At 38.4% G+C, this 15,406-nt stretch overlaps 2 long non-coding RNA genes across 3 annotated transcripts; one reads left to right on the top strand and one right to left on the bottom strand.

The window, feature by feature from the left end:
* The first annotated feature begins 3,117 nt into the window (after nt 1-3,117).
* On the top strand, nt 3,118-3,874 carry LOC135338988 (uncharacterized). Of its 2 annotated transcripts, XR_010395810.1 has the most exons (5): nt 3,118-3,243; nt 3,296-3,341; nt 3,390-3,454; nt 3,503-3,543; nt 3,604-3,874. It is a non-coding gene; the product is annotated as an uncharacterized LOC135338988 (long non-coding RNA). The 2 variants fall into 2 exon arrangements; XR_010395809.1 differs by having other exon boundaries at nt 3,390-3,543; nt 3,604-3,869.
* Nucleotides 3,875-11,746: 7,872 nt separating this feature from the next.
* On the bottom strand, nt 11,747-15,201 carry LOC135338704 (uncharacterized). Its single transcript, XR_010395734.1, has 3 exons — nt 14,999-15,201; nt 13,680-14,074; nt 11,747-12,103 (listed from the first exon to the last, which is right to left on the bottom strand). It is a non-coding gene; the product is annotated as an uncharacterized LOC135338704 (long non-coding RNA).
* Between the last annotated feature and the right edge of the window lie 205 nt (nt 15,202-15,406).

Here is a 15,406-nt window from a genome sequence, read left to right as displayed (position 1 = left end):
ATTTGACAGCAAACCACTCAATGCGAAAGATGTAAGACTTTTTACCAATTCAATTGCCTCATAACTGTGAGAAACCTGAAAGGATTCTAGAATAATATAACCTACACTCAAAACTAGAGAAAGGAAGGAACCAACACCGATTCTTTTGAGAATACTTGGAAATTTATCTCTGAAAAACGGGTAGAAAAAGAATTCATTAATCAAGATATTTATCATAGACCACCAATAACCACTGTATGTGAAAGAGAAAAGCATGTCAGATTCGCAGGTGGTGAGATTAGGAAACTTGACAATGTGACGCTGTAGTGCAATGCCAAGAAATGTAGGATTAAAAGCAAGTGCAAACAGCATTAACCACAAGGGTAGGCTCATAGCAAACAATCGTAGAATTGATTTCACGTCTTCAACTTGTTCTGTAGTGAATGGTCCACCGTATCTCGACTTTCCCAGGTCCATTCTTGAAGGTATGTTTTCCTCCCAGTATGTGAGAGCACTGCGATTGAGAGGAGCCTTGTGCTTTACAGCAAACTTAAGAACACAGTAGATCAATGTAAACGATTTTGGTTGGTTAGGCTCGATAATCAACCAGCTTTTAGCGAAAAGGAGGTCGAGAACAAGAATAAGACTTGCAAATAAAGCAGAACACAGACTATAAAGCTGGGTAACACTTACTAAATCTTCAACTAATCCGAAACAATTATCCTTCAAGACAAAATACAAAGACTCCCCAATCCAAAAGCCAGCACTTATACTGAACACATACCAGGCAATAAAACTAGTGATGCTAGAAGACGAAGCATCAGGCATCTGATCCAGGCCTAGTTGTAGTGTGCAGACAAAACATATCAGCGCCACCAACAACACACACCCTACTATACAAAGTAAGACTTCATTAAGAAGTCTGTATTTTTCAAAGCGGTGTTCTAGCCCAGAACCTAGGATTAGGACGTATATGCTGGAAACCATTGTTACAAAAAATAGGGTGACAACTCCGATCCTTATTATTGTGTAATCTTGAAGCTTGTAATTGGCTAGCAATCCGAGACAAAATGTTAGGAGCAGAAACAACGACAGTGGTATTGTACCTAGCCAATCTGGATAGTCTGTAGAAACCGAATGGATTAAGCTATAGCTAGCATTAGCTGCAGCACTCACAAGCAGTGTCCAAGCTAGCACAAGGTAGGCTCCCTTTGAGTAGAACTTTCTCACTCTGTACTTACAGCTCATTTTTTTTCTGTACACTGAGCAAGCTAGATCTGCTTAACTTCTACAATAGCGCTGCTGTAACGCTATTATATATATACGTATTCAGTAATGATAAAAGGGGACAGGTGTATAGTTAAGCGTACAGTGTCAACAAGTTAGAATAACTGACTTTGAAATATAAAAACGATAGATGTAGTTCTACGTACTCTGTAAACAATGAAAATGAACTGACTGCACAACAACAAGATCATGCTTTCGACAGTGAAATAGTATTATGACTGTGTCATGATACTATTTTCAATACACTAATTGTACTCCTATAATACACAAATTCAAATTCATTCTAGATCACTATAAAGAAAACTAGCTTATGAATTTTGGGTAACTTCATGATCTGCATAAAAATGTTCTGTATGCATGCTGAATCACCATGGCATGCATCAGGCAAATACACTGTCACCAACTTATAATAGCAATCTCAGTAACCTATACGCACACAAACACACACACTTTACATATAATCATTTCCAAGACCAAGCTATGTTTAACGTAGCTATCACCATTTATTATGTATAGTTAATATACTTACTGACTGATTTGAGTAGTTCGTAGTGATATTGGTGTCAGACCTTCCACTACCAGTTTGTACTCGTTAGGGGTGGGGGCTCCAAAAAACTCACAATCCTGAGACGAGAGGGGTACTTGGGAAAACTAAAGCCATTACAATGAATTGAGCTATGACTGAATTGACGTACAATTGCTCAGAACTATACATACAGTATAGGTGTAGCCCTGAGCTATAATACACAATGACTATACGTACATGCATACAGTGTAGCCTAAAATAATACAGTAAATATTGGCCAACTGAAGCATGTGTCCTAATTACCATATCCAACATTAGGCTCAATTTCACTAATACAGATTAGTTTGAATTCATTCACGAAACTAAACACCCAAGTGGGTGAGCGCACGCTTATGCATTAAGTAGCTTTACGGATATAGTATGATAGAAGCTTACATACGATTCATAAGCAAAGGTGTTGATAGGGGTAACCCCTTTGGAGAGTGGTCAGTTCTTCCAGTCCACATAATTATTATAGGTATACTGCATGCATCCGTTTGCTCCACCAGTTCTTTCTTCTGTTTTAATTTGTCTGTCAGAGTATACATTATGAGCATATACTATACTAGTCTATAGCGGCTGCACTGCCATTCCCAAGATTGGATTGTGGTGACATGCCAGGAGGAAGGTTCCTTGATCTGCATGTGACAAATATCACAATGGTGGCACTAACTCTTCCAGGGTTTTTATCGATTCCTCACCATCATACAAAACATCAAAAAAGAGGTGCTAACAGAGTGGACAAGTTAGGGATAAATTTCCCGTAATAGTTTAACAAACCTAAAAAAACATTCAACATCTCTCAGAGCTTTTATCTTCGAGTTTTCCGGTTGTAATCCATCTGCGGTACCGCATATATCCCCAACTTTTCTAGTTGAGCGGTTTCTTCGATCTTCAGGCTGACCATGAGGCCCACTCCTGTGTCCACTTTCACAATATACTACTTTTGCTGCAGGTATATAGCTCTATCGAATGTGAGCATAGTGTCTGGCAACAGTACTTTTCGAACTTCACAAACTAGACAATCCCGTAAAATTTTTCATCAATTCAATATGATTTTTCAGCATTAAGGACAAAATACATGATGTATGCATGTAGCACTGACTTAGTAATGCTGATGGCAAGCCTGTTAGAGACAGGTTGCCATAATCACATAATTAAAGTTGGCACTTGTTGCAGGGACATTTTAAATGAAACAAGCACAGGGTCAAAATTTAGCCTAAATTGCAGCCACATGAATTCCTTGATTTGTTTCTTGATTGTTTGACTTGAGAGTGAAGTATCTATCTAACTCTTCTTCAGATGTTGCAAAACTCAAGGTTTGTTTATTGTTTTCATCTTTAGCACTCGTTACACATGTTATTTAATAGATTTCTTTATTGGCATGCCGAGTTGGAGTCTGGATGTGTTAGGTAAGTGCCATTATTTTGTATGTGTTGTGGTGATGCATTATATGCCTCATAGATTGAAGTTTTTAGACGAATGATAAAGAGAATGCAACAATTGCCTGGTAAGCAACTTAGTTTAATCTATGTGAATAAGTATTATTAGTGTACAGCTGGCGAGCTATCTCGGAGATGAAGAACGGCCCTTCAAGCTGTTCACTGACTTCATAGTACGCCGGTAAGCAGTGGTGTATTTTTTGTATAATTCCCAGCCTCTTCTCCTCAGAGTCTATCTTTGTGCACAAAAACAAGACGAATATAAATACAGTAAGTTAGTATACTTATGTGGCGTTAACGTACGGTTCAACTGGTTGTTTTTATCTGCAGTGCCACCGTGGGATGTGAAGACACGGACATGATAATGAGAGACATAATGTAGCTGAACAGAAATTAATATAATTATATATATCTTGTTCCTTGTCTTCTTTGTCTTTGAATTGTGACCTTTTGAAGCATGATATACTAGCTTATTAAATTGTGCATGAGAACAGTATGATACAGGCTGAATACAGGCCGTTTGTACGGGCTGTTTACAGGCTGTATGTGAACGGCCTGTTTAGTAGTGTCTACCCAACGGTCCCGTATCAGGATGTGGTAAACGTCCTGTAACGGACATGTAACGGACCTGACACGCCCCGTGGATTTTTGGCTGTGTATAACATACCACATGCAGTCATGCACTACATTTATTTACTGCTTTTCATTAATACTACTTGTAGTAAGTTCAAGGATTTGGTATTGTATTAGGAATTAATATCGGTATTGACTGAATACTAATCTGATACTTGAAACAGTATAATAAGGTGTTGATAGGGGCAACGGCGCCCCTTTGGAGAGTGGTCAGTTCTTTCCAGTCCACAAACTTGCTCTCGTTTCTCAGTTTGAAGACGATCGATGTTTCATTTACTTGACCAGATAATTCTCTCTCTAAAGATGATTGATTCAAACATCTCTTCGTTCAATTTCCTCCAAGTGCAGTACTTTGTTCGCGTCAATTTGAGCTTTGTTCTCATTGGCAACTCTTTCAGTATCTCTTCTTCCTTCACAGCAATTAACCTAATGAATCAGTTCCAGCTTTGTCTGGGTGCAACTCTGAGAGAGTGCTGTTCCAACCTCCTCCAATCGTTTCAACACCATATAGATAAAGACGAAAATCTTTTCAAGCCCAATTCTCGCCTCCTCATTCACCATTACAACACCAAGATTTCAAAATTAGGGGTCATAATTATAATTACTCTTTCTTTGTTGTGTGGTGGAGGAGCACCTCACTTCTTTTTGCGAGTCGGTAGTCGCATATTTTCTTTATGATCATGATAATTTATTTACCCCGGTAGCTATATGTAGTGATTTAATAGACATGTGGTAGATTTAATCAGGCATAATTATTATTGACGCATGCATGTATAATGATAATTGTTGCCCATTTCCCCACCACTCACTCATCCTTCCTAGTCCTGTGGGCATAATCATTTTACATTATTATAGCTACATTTTCATAAATCTATTTTATGGAGTTTAAGACATTTTTATGTGATGCAGTTTAGATGTTTATGAGGGACCATTTTGATAGAACAGTGTGTATATATAATTATAGGTATACTGCATGCATCCGTTTGCTCCACCAGTTCTTTCTTCTGTTTTAATTTGTCTGTCAGAGTATACATTATGAGCATATACTATACTAGTCTATAGCAGCTGCACTGCCATTCCCAAGGTTGGATTGGGGCGACATGCCAGGAGGAAGGTTCCTTGATCTGCATGTGACAAATATCACAATGGTGCACTAACTCTTCCAGGGTTTTTATCGATTCCTCACCATCATACAAAACATCGAAAGAGGTGCTAACAGAGTGGACAAGTTAGGGATAAATTTCCCGTAATAGTTTAAACATCTCAGAAACAGTATAATATAGTGATATGATGATATTGTTTACTGCGTGTGTATCAAAAGCAAAAAATTATATATGTAACGTTCGCCCATGCAATAGTTTGCCTACTTAATTAGTAATGCTTGGATTTAGATATCGATCATAGACCTCCTCCACCACTCTGTGTGCATTGTAGTCCTCGTCTCTAACTTTCCTCTTGTACCAGCGCGCCAGGAGGCAGTACAGGACAAATCCAAGCAGACTCATCGCGGCCTTGATTCCAAACATGATTAGCACCATTGTATTAGTTGTTAGGTGCATTTCACCACTTCCATAAATGCCAGCAACTGAAGCGGTCTCATAATTAATAAGCATATACACAGCAAATAATCTTCGCATGGTTGTATGGGGCCTGAGCACAAACTAACTCGAGTATTACACACAGAACAAATAATGACAGCAAACCACTCAATGTAAGACTTTTTACCAATTCGATTGCCTCGGAACTGTGAGAAACCTGAAAGGATTCTAGAATAATATAACCTACACTCAAAACTAGAGAAAGGAAGGAACCAACACCGATTCTTTTGAGAATACTTGGAAATTTATCTCTGAAAAGCGGGTAGAAAAAGAATTCATTAATCAAGATATTGATCATAGACCACCAGTAAACACTGTATGTGAAAGAGAAAAGCATGTCAGATTCGCAGGTGGTGAGATTAGGAAACTTGACAATGTGATGCTGTAGTGCATTGCCATGAAATGTAGGACTAAAAGAAAGTGCAAACAGTATTAACCACAAGGGTAGGCTCATAGCAAACAATCGTAGAATTGATTTCACGTCTTCAACTTGTTCTGTAGTGAATGGTCCACCGTATCTCGACTTTCCCAGGTCCATTCTTGAAGGTATGTCTTCCTCCCAGTATGTGAGAGCACTGCGATTGAGAGGAGCCTTGTGCTTTACAGCAAACTTAAGAACGCAGTAGATCAATGTAAACGATTTTGGTTGGTTAGGCTCGATAATCAACCAACTTTGAGCGAAAAAGAAGTCGAGAACAAGGATAATACTTGCAAATAAAGCAGCACACAGACTATAAAGCTGGGTAACACTTACTAAATCTTCAACTAATCCGAAACAATTATCCTTCAAGACAACATACAAAGACTCCCCAATCCAAAAGCCAGCACTTATACTGAACACATACCAAGCGACAAAACTAGTGATGCTAGAAGACGAAGCATCAGGCATCTGATCCAAGCCTAGTTGTAGTGTGCAGACAAAATATATCAGCGCCACCAAAAACACACACACCACTATACAGAATACAATTTCATTGAGAAGTGTGTACTTTTCAAAGCGGTGTTCTGGCCCATAACCAAGGATTAGAACATATACGCTGGAAACCATTGTTACAAAAAATAGGGTGACAATTCTGATCCTTATTATTGTGTAATCTTGAAGCTTGTAATTGGCTAAAAAAATGTTAGGAGTAGAAATAACGACAGTGCATGGTTTTACACTTAGCCAATCTGTAGAAACCGACTGGATTAAGCTATATGATGAAAGGGGACAGGTGTATAGTTAAGTGTACAGTGTCAACAAGTTAGGGAAATATAAACGATACGTATTGTATAAGCATGTGCACGTAAACTACCGGCATGCAGGTGTATAACATTGTACTACTCATTTGTAGCTTCAACTCTGACCCTTGAGGATTTGCAGTCCGTTTACGGGAGATTGATAATAACCGCTGGTTCGACCTGGGACTTGCTCTGGAATTGAGATATGACACACTCAATAATATTAGTGATAAGCATTGAGATAATCAAACCTGTCTGCGTGAAATGCTATAATAGCTGCTCGCTTGAAGACTGCCACTCTTACCTATTCTGAAATATGTCGGAGTCTCAAATGGACGGAATGATGTCGCTGAAGCTATAGAGAAGGAATTTACAGGTATGAATAATACTACTTGTTGCATTTTGAGTGGGCAGATCAAAGGAAACACTGTGCCAATAATACTACTAAAAATGCAATGAACTTGGTTACCACTATGCAATTAATATTTACAGTGTAGCTCGTAATGGTATAGGAGGTAGACAGTATGATGGTTGAGAAATTATGTGTGTAGATTTATATTACTATGCAATTATACGGATTTAACTCTCAGATGACAACATTTTGCCTGGGCCATCAAAGAGGCCAAAATTGAGTGCTCTTGAACATTTTAGAAAATACCTTATTAACATTTACAACGCAAAACAGCTTCCTGCTGATGTTCACTGTGCGCTCAGTTGTGTGAATCGGTTTATAAACCTGAAGATTGTTAATGATTGTGATCGATTTGCTCCACGCAAATTTTTGCAAACTAGTTATCATCGGAGGAGCTCCAGGAGTCGGTAAGACCACCTTGTCATGGGAACTATGCAGACGGTGGAGTCTAGGGGACATTTGGAAAGACTACTCTCTTGTTGTATTGCTGTCACTTCGCGATAAGTACACCCATGAAGCTAATAAATTAGTTGACTTCTTTGAATGTGGAGATGAAGCTACATCTCAGAAAGTTTGGGAAGAATTATTTCTCACACAAGGTGAAGGATTGCTGTTCATTCTTGAGGGTCTTGATGAATTTCCGCCAGAACTTATACAAATGAAAGACTGTATTGTCATGAGACTCATACATGGAAAAATTCTTCCAGCCTGCACTGTTGTCATAACCAGCAGACCATGGGCTTTAGATTATCTTGAACTAAAATGTAGCAGACGAATTGATCAAAGGATTATGGTCCTTGGTTTTACAGAAATACAGAAACAGGAGTAGACATTGATCAGGCAATTAAAGATGGAGCACCAGATGGATTGCGAACATATATTGCTGCCAACCCATACATTAACAGTGCCATGTACAATATCCTCTCTATGCTCGTATTGTTGTTCAAGTTTACATGGAATGCCATGATGGTGACAATTTTGCTCTGAACACAACAACAAAACTTTTTACGTCATATACTCGTGTTCTGCTAAAGCGATATCTCATCGACCTCACAGTGAATTCAAAAGAGGAGTGGAATGGTGAGCTTCAAAAGCTACCTCTATATATCAATTGAACCTAATTTTTTGCACCTCTGCCAAATTGCCCACGAGGGAATAGTACTAAAAAAACACAAGCTTATTTTCTATGCATGCAGATGACATCCAAGGTAGCACTACACTTGGTTTTATGAATAGTGTCCACCCACTGCATCAATCCATCACAAAAACAGCATCTCCTTCATACAATTTCCTTCATCTAATGCTGCAAGAGTTCTTGGCTGCAATCCATATATGGAAAACATACTCCCAACAAGAACAGCTACTTTTCATTGAAAAAAAATCCGGAAGGCACAATATGATAATCTTATTTTTAGCTGGCCTCACAACTTTTAGGATCCCTGGACAAAATGTATTCTGCCCATCCCACAGGTTAGATCAGAAGACAATGAGATGGTGGTTTACCTCAGTGGAGAACACATCATGCAGAGATAACATACTTTGGCTTTATGAAAGTCAAAATACACAACTAATTTCCTCCTTCGATAATGTTGTGCTCTCCATCGAACTGATATCGTCACGGTATGATCCCTTGTATTTCTTTGCTCTCGGCTATTGCATAGCAGTAGGAAATTTTTTGGTAGATTTTGAAATCAGTGATCCTATACCAACGATGCTTTGCTGAGTGGAGAACTTGAATTGAAGGAGATAGATCGCTCTGATTGGCGACATGTACTTTCTAGGAGTGAGCAAAATCATCATCATTTACTAGCTGGACTCAAGGGACACAGCTTAAAAGGCTCTTCACAAGTCAAGTTCTTATATATATGGTGGGGTTTATCCCCATTTCCTGAAGTCTGTACGAAATACTTAACTATATTCCAGCTGCAACACAAGGAGTGCTACGAGTACATGACGTCAAGAATATGGAATGCCCATTCCCTGATAATTTCAACCATATTCCAGCTGCGACACAAAGAGTGCTGCAAGTATGTGATGACAAACATATGCCGTTGGCAAACAAACTATCAAAATTCATAAAAAATGTTGCGACAGTTTATATCCCATCAACAATTGTGCCGGCTTCATTAAAAGTATTGAGATATGCGAGAAATTTAAAGATATTGCATTGTCATATTGATCATTCAGAGATACCTGGGATTCTATACGACAGAACTACAGAATTCTGTTCCTCTTTGGAATATTTGGAAGTTTCCATAAAAGTTGGTTGTGCTGATGTAGCGATGCTATATTAAATCTTTATGATGATTCAGAATCAGCTAAGAGCAATACATATCTAAAATTTGGATTGAATATATAAGAAAGTTCAAAGAACTAAATCTTTGTCAAATTTTCTCTTCAAATTTTGGTCCAATATGTACAGGTGATTTTACAGAGCAAGTAAAAAAATACATTGATCATTTTGCTGTCTTTTTGGTGTATTTCGGTGTGTTTACTAGTGATTATAACCCACTGCGCAGCAGTTCCTTAAGACTCTCGATCTTTAATTCCCTCTCCAAGTGTCCATTGCTGGAAAAGCTAGCAATTGATGTAGACTCTGATATTTCCAATCCTCCTCGAGACGTCACAACAATTTCAGTTCGTAGACGAAAAGATAAGACCCTGCAAAAGCTTAATGTTCAGTCTAATAACGTTATCAAGGCACTCAAAGAAAATTCTTCGGTTAGACAACTATACTGTAATGTGGAGTTCACATCATATGACATAGTAGATAACTTCTGCGCCCTACTTCAGCAAAACAGTGTTCTAGAGGAAATATATCTTCAGGTAGATAATGATACTATATACAAACCACTGAAATACAAGATAATCTGAAGCCAATTTCATTAACATTTATGAAACAAATAATGGAGACAGTACGCAGTTTGACGCTAAAGAAGTTTGTAATTGGACTGACATTTTTGAATATTGATAAGCAAATAATAGCCAGCAATGATACAATTGTAGCTTTTGCGATGTTCTTGCAAACAATAAGAGTCTCGAGTACCTGCATTTGCCAAAAATGTGGTTGGAACCACAGCAATGTTTCTTACAACCTATTGCAAAGGCATTGAGTAATAATTCGAAACTCACAACATTGATATTGGAGTTTAAACCTACACACAGGAATCCAGACTCTATCACTACTTTGGAAGACTCAAAAGCTGTTGGTGATATGTTGAAAGTAAATGAAACTCTTCGTTTTCTCTATCTGATGGTGGAAATTCCTGATTGGTCTCCGATTGTTAAAGGTCTAAATATCAATACGACAATTGCAGAATTACATGTTCCACCAAGTGCCAGAAAAAGTGCTATAAAGTGCATTGACTATGTTCATGCATGTTAGGAAGAGAATAAAGTATCCAGAGTCGAGACAAGAGGATTAGATGATTAATTAGATCCTAGACTATATATTATTCTGCGTAAAATGTTGTCTCTGTGTAATAATTATAGTTTTGTCTAGCTATATAGATCTATACTGTGTGTGATGAACTTATGATAAATCCCTATGTTGTTTGTACATGCATGTTAGATCTAGAGATCTACTGTGTTCCATGATCATTTCCAATTGTAAATTCTGGATTGAAAAGCCAACAAAGTAGACCCAGGTAACTCGGACTGCATGGCTGGTGCATCTTGGTAGACCTATACAACTATTATAGTGACAGAGAATTATAAGCAAAGGAACGCTCAAACTAAGCAAGAGAGTGGCTATACATAATATATATAGCTATAGACCCCACACTGGTGTGCATGCAGGGACCTCCTTCTGCAAAGACATACACCACGTCTGCAGCTATATATATACTTAAAGATCACGTCTATATATTCAAGGTCCTTACAAGGATCAAAATTGTCCTAAGCCTCTATAATTTCACCCCAATTAATATAGCACACTATCATAAGAACGGGAACATGCATCGCAACGAACTCACACTGATTAACAATGACCTCTCAAACAACCATATCCATCATATTTTATTTGCCTATAATATATATTGTCTCATAACTCTCCTTCAAAATTGGCACATATAATACAGCAGTTTCCACAAATTGAGAATTAATTCCTCCCTTCCACTATAATTATAGCTCTAAACCACATCTGAATCAATGGCACCTCATGCATCCCACCACTTGTCAGCAACGAATGCTTCCATAAAATCAGCTGCAGCAATGAGTCGCAAGTCGTCACCATCACTCACCAACTGACCCTAGCTGAGATACAAGAAGACGGCTATATAGGTTTGCATATAATTATACATGCATGGTGAAGTTTGATCAGTGTTTAATACACCATGACCTCATTGAGACAACATAATTACCCGTATTACTAGAATATTTTGCGGATGAAAAACCTTCAAAACCTTCTAGTAATACGGGTGGCTCAGTCTGTAGACTATATTTTTTGTAGACTTAATATACAATACCAAATAATCTTCGAACTTTGCATATATAATTATGCATGCACTGTATAATTATATATAGCCAAACAAATATTTCCGTTCGGAATTGTATATATCGATTATAATTATATAGATCTACTGCAAAACACTTTCAATTGATGTAGCTATTTATATCTAGTCAACTCGTATACATTCTATACAATGGTACGCTAAACTTTCAAGTCACTCTATGCATGCACATAATTATAGCATAATAGATCTATAGCAGCTCCCTATAGCTATCTACAACACTACTGGTATATATATCCATCGTTCTTTGCTTCTTTAGTTGTTTGAACATTTTGGGTAACTATTGTTCAATTTAACGCTCACACATGGACTGCTTCCAAGTAGGTCAATCATCAGTGTGATTGGAGCAGCTGTTCCAGATGAAGCTATGGGGATGTTAATAGGGATGGGGATTGCCAACAAACTTGGTTTACACGATGCTCCACCAAACACTTTCACACAAAACTTGTTTGTTGCTGCGCATGAATGAAGAAACACATAGATTATACTTCATAAGCCGGATTATCACATGCAGCTATATAATTAGTATAATTATAAGTGCATGGTTTAATATGTGTACTATAACATTACAACACGTTACAGCTATACTATACGTTAGGCCTTGGAAAATTATGCTTTTTATTTTGCCTATTATTCATTAATTTTTACTATTCTCAAAAAGTTAGCCTATTATTCTAGTTTGGTGTACCCATTATTCCAGTTTATTTGTAGTTGTATTGATCCCTGCCTCGTTGTCTCTAGCTAGTATTTATCAACAACTTCGGTCTATAAAAAAAAATCGGCCCGGGACCGAGGCTATACCTGAAGTACTATTTAATACAGAAAGTGAAATATAATCCTCTAGTGCCGAAAGAGAAAATACTCCTTCATGCCTGCCTATAATTATAGTGGCTATAATATATAGTGCTTACAGTGTATAGATCTATTGTAATAGATGTCTATATCTAGCTACATTATGTTATAGTTATAACACGGGCACGAGGGATGTATGGAATATATTGCACTGAAGCACGAGGGCGCCAGCCCCGAGGGCTGAGTGCAATAATATGCCATGCAGCCCGAGTGCACGTGTTATAACTAGTTTATATCCCGAGGGCATAGCAACATAACACTGTCCTAGTAACACAATATAAACAGCACAAAAAAAGACAGAGACAACTCTAGACACAGCTCCATCTCTTCTCTCTTCTAGACGCCAGTATCTGCAGCGTATAAGATTGGCATGACCGACGAATGGCTTGACACAAAATTGTTGGAGTTTTAACTGAAATCTGCAAAACAGCCCCACCCCACTTCTGGTGCTGCAAAACAGCCCCGCCCCACTTACTGCTGCAAAGAAACAGCCCCACCCCACTACTCAGTGAATACTAGCTGCTGGTCTACGCTCGGCCTCATAACAAAGCCAAGAAAGCTCGCTTCTACACTGCTGCAAAACAGCTCATGCCCCCAGCAAAAAGAGCCACTTCTAGTGCTATGGTGAAGCAGAATTGACATGCATCACGATGTCGAGGACTAGGTCGATCTAGGAACACAGAATCTTCCACAAAATAAATCTTGGACAATTTTAAAACCTGCACGGTTGCAAGAAGAAACTCCAGCAGTGCTGAACATTCATTCCTGCATGGCTGGACATACTTTGATACTTGTTATTTCTCATGCGTATTAATTTAATTTTAATTTAATTGTCTGTCTAATTGCCAGAGGGGCGTTTTGCGGTCAGTGCAATATGACTTTGCGGTCAGTGCAATATGACTTTCAGCAGTGCAATATGCTTCATATTGCACTTGGCAACAACGTAGCAACGGGATATAATATATATATATATAAGATGTGAAATTATGCTAATTTATAGTGCCCAATTATGCTATAGTTGCTATAGAAGTCTCCCAACAATTATGCTAGCATAATTTTCCAAGCCCTACTATACGTTATGTACATTCATGTCATAATTGCTGTATAGGTCACATGATCATGCAGTTTAGCTTATACGAAAATTTGCACCAATGAAATTACCCGATATATAAACTTTACCTTCATCAATGCAAACAGCAATATCAGCCTGGACCGTGCCTGTTGGAACTTCGACTTTAACTTGTGTGCAGCCTGATGATATCCCACAGTTGACTGTAACCTTTAGAGCACTTGCAGGAACCCAGAATAGTGATGCCTGCAGTACACTGTTTACAATTTGTCCAGAGTACCACAATCCTTGATAGTTACGGGGCCGGAATTTTGAGCAATGTTTGCTCTATCTCTTCCTCTCGATTCTTTCGCTTCATTGGACAAATCATCTGCAATAGCTTGCATTACCAGTGCTTGGACTAGGGCTTCATTGGTGTTTCCGCTCTTTTGAATCACCTGCATCATAGATGATGCAGGATATCTCTGGGGATATCCGTTCACCACTTCTTGAGAGCATAAAGCCACTGAAACCAGGAGGAAAGTGAAGATATTCATTGCTGCTTACAAATGAGTTCACTGGCTGTTTGTAGCTGCACCATGCATGCATACACAGTTTTATGCACATGCAAAAGGGGGAAATGTGCCACAAAATGTGTGTTGCTAATCCAATTTTAGCACATTGCACATGTGCTAAACAACTAAACCTCTACATATTAATTTGCTAAATTCTAATTATCAAATTTATACAATTTAGCACATTCAAGCATGCACATTTTACAATTTAGCACAATACAATCAGCACCGTACATTGTGCCTTGCACACCTCTGCTCAGGCACAATGCGTAAACAGACCATAATTATTAAAAGAATGCCGTGCATGGCGCATTGATTACATGTACAGTCCACCATACGTGCCACACTATATACGACTTTCATCTCCTCAATGCATGTAGCCATGAACGCACGCACATATGCAGCTAGCTCATGCATGCATTGCCCTTGTTCCGGCTGAGATGTTAGATAAACAACCGTCAATAAAGAAAAAATTAAAATGGGAAAAAACAAACACAAAACAAACCCGACCCCACTATATACATGAGCTAGGGAGCAGGTGAGCGTGTCACGTTGGTATACCGGATTTCATTGGGACATAATTATGTGTGTGATAATAGCGGCTATGGAATGAACTGTTCATAAGAACGTTGATCCGAGCCAGAGGGAACGAAGAAGGCTCTGCTAAGAAAGCAAATGAGAACCTGTGCAGTTTGGGTGACACCAGCCTATTATACACAAGTTAATGTTACCCTGTCTGCCATGTATAACTACAGTCTATAAGACTTTAATAGTCATAAACTCAAACAATTATTCTCTGTTTTAGCGGATCAATCAATTTTTGTATTATACCGAGTACTGAATAGATCTACATCATTCAAATATATAACTCCCACCTTCCACACTCCATTTTAGGACTTATATAATGAAAGCACCGCGGGTGCTGATGCCTCGGTGGAGGTGCCAAAGCTACATAACATAAAACTACTAATAGCTAGCTTTTATACACACATTGAACATCTTTAATTTTCTGCATGCGAATAGTGGGTAATGATCAACCATGATTGTTGTTAAAAACGATCGATGCCAAAAGTTCAAGTCTAAAATTAATGGCTGCAAGTCAGCAGCAGCTCTCTGCTCACTCTTGCAGCTACCAATAGCTAGCGTTCTAGTGCAGAGCTAATTACTAAGTAGAGTAGTAACACTCGGTGAACAAGTTTTGCTACGGACTCTTCTGAAAAGGCTGCAATGGCATTCCAAGTAAGCAAAACTAGGCATAACTCGAGAACGAAGCTTTATTTTGC

This window comes from Halichondria panicea, chromosome 7 (genome assembly GCF_963675165.1).
Source record: "Halichondria panicea chromosome 7, odHalPani1.1, whole genome shotgun sequence".
Taxonomy (NCBI): Eukaryota; Metazoa; Porifera; class Demospongiae; order Suberitida; family Halichondriidae; genus Halichondria; species Halichondria panicea.
Note: the sequence above shows the minus strand (reverse complement) of the source record. Positions and strands in the feature narration are given on the sequence as shown.